General features: G+C 45.6%; 1 non-coding gene across 1 annotated transcript; it reads right to left on the bottom strand.

The window, feature by feature from the left end:
• Positions 1 to 4,049: 4,049 nt before the first annotated feature.
• LOC117834909 (small nucleolar RNA Z247) lies at positions 4,050 to 4,185 on the bottom strand. The gene has a single exon (XR_004635863.1). It is a non-coding gene; the product is annotated as a small nucleolar RNA Z247 (small nucleolar RNA).
• Positions 4,186 to 4,716: the final 531 nt, after the last annotated feature.

Below are 4,716 nucleotides of genomic sequence, written 5' to 3'. Positions count from 1 at the left end.
ACAAGGGTCGCTCCTCCTTGAAAGAATTATAGTAGATTGGTAAACGTGGCTACCTTACCTAGCTCGCCATCGGTTCCGTGTTTATATAGGGACAATCCCCCTCAAGAGTACATGTTGTTTACAATCATAATTAGCAAGGGTACTCGATCTCTATTACATATATCTCTATCTCTATGCCGAGTCCAAGCTGACTACGAATACCAGTCCCAGGCGCATATGCATGTTATACACTCCATGCATATTACGTTTTACATAAGCCGAACCTATCTACTGTTCTAACAGCCTCCCGCAATCTCAACTGATCTTGCTTGTCAGGTTGAGATTGTTTCGAAACTCTATGAATTTCTGAGTTGCCAACGGCTTTGTAAATCCATCTGCCACTTGATCTCTAGAAGGAATGAACCGAATTTGCAACTGCTTCCTGGTAACCCTTTCTCTCACAAAATGAAAATCAATCTTGATGTGTTTTGCCCTTGCATGAAACACTGGATTAGCTGAGAGATAAGTGGCTCCAAGATTATCACACCATAAGCACGGAATCTGAGCTATCCGCACACCTAGTTCTTGCAACAGCGCTTCCACCCATATAAGTTCAGTAGTAGCATTCGCTAATGACTTATATTCAGCTTCCGTGCTTGATCTTGACACAGTAGGTTGCTTTCTAGCGCTCCACGATATTAAGTTAGGTCCAAGGAATATTGCAAAACCACCGGTAGATCTTCTGCCATCAATCGAGCTTGTCCAATCTGCATCTGAAAATGCACTAAGCAGAGTTGAATCGGAAGGTCGAATAGTTAAGCCAATGTCCATAGTTCCTTGAGTGTATCGCAGGATCCTCTTTACTGCACTCCAGTGAGCCGTAGTTGGAGCATGTAGATACTGATAGACTTTATTTACTGAGTATGCGAGGTCAGGCCGGGTGAGAGTCAGGTACTGCAATGCTCCTACTATGCTCCTGTACCGCGTCCCATCTTCTAGTGACAATGGCATGCCATCTTCCCCTGACAATTTTTCTGTTGCGGACAATGGAGTTGGTGCACTTTTGCACTTCAGCATGCCAACCCTTGTTAAAATATTGGATGCATATTTCGCTTGCGAAAGCTGCAAACCACCATTCACCTTTTTTACTTCGATGCCAAGGAAGTAATTCAGATCTCCTAGATCCTTCAGGGCAAACTCTTCTCGAAGTTTGTTGAGTAAACCAGTCACGGCTTGAGGAGAGGAACTTGTAACAATTATATCATCCACATAAATGAGCATGTATATAGTGATGTTTCCACTAGAGTATATAAAGAGGGACGTATCTGATTTTGATGGTCGAAATCCAAGCGTGCATAACTTTGTGCTCAACCTTGAGTACCAAGCTCTCGAAGCTTGTTTTAATCCATACAGTGCCTTGTCCAGCTTGCAAATGTAGTTAGGCTTTGACTGATCTTCAAAACCCGGTGGTTGCTTCATGTAAACCTCTTCTTCCAGAACACCATGAAGACACGCGTTCTTCACATCTAATTGTCGTAAGCACCAGCCCCTTGATACTGCAATAGACAATACCAATCTTATTGTAGCAATTTTAACCACAGGACTAAAAGTGTCTTCATAGTCGATCCCATATCTTTGCTTAAACTCTTTTGCGACTAATCGAGCTTTGTAGCGATCAATACTCCCATCAGATTTCCTCTTTAACTTATACACCCATTTGCAGTCTATCAAATTTATGTCTTGCCTTGGAGGAACAAGATGCCAGGTGTTGTTCTTGTGTAATGCCATTATCTCTTCTTCCATCGCATGAGTCCACTTTGGATTGCTCAGAGCTTCAGCAAGATTATCAGGTTCCCCTATTGAACAGTAGCTGGAGTATCGAATTGTTCCATCTGTGAAAACTTTTGGCTTAAAAACCCCACTTTGTGATCTTGTGTTTGGGCGAGCAGCTGCTGAGGTCGCAAGTTCGGGCACAACGTTGCCATCCGCACGCGATCTAGGTTCTGCCGTGGAGGATCGTACGGAGGTGGAGCCTCTCGCGCTCCCGTCAGCCAGCCCGGGCTCGACACGCCCATGTCATGACGCGGGATGACTCCATGCGCTGCCAGCCGGCGCTGGCGCTGCACCGCTGCTGCTGTCGCCAGGTGCTGCCACCGCCGAATCTGCATTGCCTTCCGTGCCAGATGCTATTGGAAAATCCTCCTGGATTTCAGCGCCCATGTCTCTATCCAGAAACGGAGAATTTTGCTGCTGCTGTCTGTTTTGAGTTGGGTTTTCACCAGCGATTGCTCCTTCGTGATCCTGCACACCAATCACATCACTAGAAGGCATGTCAAGGTTATGGTCATCAATAATTATTGGTTCATTGCTATTTGCTCCCCCCAGATTGGTGGCGTAAAGATCTTCAGAAAGGAGTAAAATTTCTTGTCGAAGATGAGCTCCTGCATTCTCATGTAGCATCTCAAAAGGAAACACGGCCTCGTCAAAGATAACATCGCGCGAGATATACACACGCCCTGATAAGATGTCTAAGCATTTGAAGCCTTTATGGAGGGGACTATAGCCAAGGAAGGCACATTGCGTAGAACGGAAGGAAAGCTTCTTATTGTTGAAGGGTCGTAAATTGGGCCAGCAGGCACACCCAAACACACGCAAGGACATATAGTCAGGTTCTTCTTGGAGGAGGAGCTCAGTTGGGGTGTGAAGATTGAGGACCTTGCAAGGCAGAAGATTGATGAGGTGTGTGGCTGTGAGGAACGCTTCATCCCAAAACTTTAATGGCATGGAGGCTTGTGCAAGGAGAGCGAGGCCAACGTCGACGATGTGACGATGCTTTCTCTCGGCCGTGTCATTCTGTTGATGAGCATGAGGGCAAGAGACGCGATGAGAGATCCCTATCTGTTTAAAGAAGGTATTTAGCTTCTCATACTCGCCACCCCAATCAGTTTGCATGGATAAAATCTTTCGGCTAAACTTTCTTTCTATGAGTTGCTGGAAGTCACGAAAGGCAGCAAAGACATCAGATTTTTGTCGAAGAAGATATATCCAGGTGTACTTGCTATAGTCGTCAATAAAGCTCACATAGTAGTTGTACCGCCCTACAGATGTAAGTGCAGGACCCCAGATGTCGGAGTGAATTAGAGCAAGCGGAATGGTAGAGATGTTCTGAGACTTGGAGTAGGGAAGTTGATGGCTCTTGGCATGCTGACAAGAATCACAAACGGATGTGGTACTATCATCATTAATAAAGGGAAGATCATTATTTTTTAGGACATGAGTAACAATGGGAAGAGCAGGATGTCCTAGGCGACTATGCCATTGCTTAATGGATGGCCTACTTATTACAAAAGATTGTTTTCTCCAACTATTATCTAGGGAGCTCGGCACCAAAGGGTAAAGACCACCCTCACATCTTCCTTGATGTAGAATTCTCCTCGTTGCCCGGTCCTTAATAAGGAAAAACGTGGGATGAAATTCAAAATAAGCATCATTATCACGAGCTAAACGGTGAACAGAAGCAAGATTTTTGTTAGCTGATGGGACATGGAGGACATCTTTTAGAAGGAGGTTTCGAATTGGGGATTGCAAAATAGAATAACCAATATTACTAATGCTCATACCTAAACCACTAGTAGTGTGAACTTGATCACGGCCGCCATACTTCTCCCGAACAGTCATCTTGTCAAGGTCCGAAGTAATATGATCAGTTGATCCAGTGTCCACATACCAATTTGTATTAACACCATAGTATGTAGCATTGGCAGCTGTTTTGTTGCTCACGTTGGGCTGAAAATCCTCCTCAAACCTGGGCCAGCACTCAAGAGCCGAATGGTTTGGTTTATCACAGATTTGGCACCTTGGCTTTGAGGTACCTTGCCCGTCGAACCTCAGGTTGGTGGACTGATTTTGTCGTCCACCAGTACCTCGACCTTCTTGGCCTCCACGTCCACGAAATCCTCCTGATCGACCAAGATTAAAGTTGCTGCCTCCACCGCGACCACGGGACGATGAGAAGTTTGCTGAAGATTGGTACTGTCCACCTTGGTTTTGCAGCATCTCAAGTCTTGTTTCATACAACATTACTTGAGCATATAATTCAGACAAGGGAATTGGATCCAACCTTCCCATAACCGAAGTCACAATTGGATTATAGTCCGCATCTAATCCGGTGAGTATGAAGGAGACCATCTCATCGTCTTCTATTTTCTTGCCAGCGGCTGCCAATTCATCACCTAGAGCCTTCATCTTGTTGAAGTATTCAGATGTACTCATACTTCCTTTCTTCAAAGTAGAAATCTGCATGCGTAGGTTTGTCACTCTCGCACGCGACTGCGCTGAGAACATTGTCTCTAGCGCCACCCAAACAGCAGCTGCAGAATCCAACGTCGCAACTTGGCCCAACACATCTTTCGAAACTGAATTAAAAAGGAACGCGAGCACCTGCTGGTCTTGAGCAAGCCATGCTGAATATGCTGGATTGACGTGGATCTCTTTCGTCTTGTCATCCCTCACAACTTCTATGGTCGTTGACAGTGACTTGAGGGATCCATCAATGATCCCCATCAGCTGAGCGCCTCTAATGGGGGGAAGGACTTGCACCTTCCAAAGGACATAGTTATCCCCGGGTGAGCTTCTCGGTAACTTGTGGCCCTAGGGGCGCAACAGAGGGGGCGCCGGATGATGACGTCATAATCAAGGCTAGCAATTAGATGTACTGGAAGAAGACAACTCTGATTA

The sequence above is a fragment of the Setaria viridis genome, chromosome 8, assembly GCF_005286985.2.
Source record: "Setaria viridis chromosome 8, Setaria_viridis_v4.0, whole genome shotgun sequence".
Lineage (NCBI taxonomy): Eukaryota > Viridiplantae > Streptophyta > Magnoliopsida > Poales > Poaceae > Setaria > Setaria viridis.
Note: the sequence above shows the minus strand (reverse complement) of the source record. Positions and strands in the feature narration are given on the sequence as shown.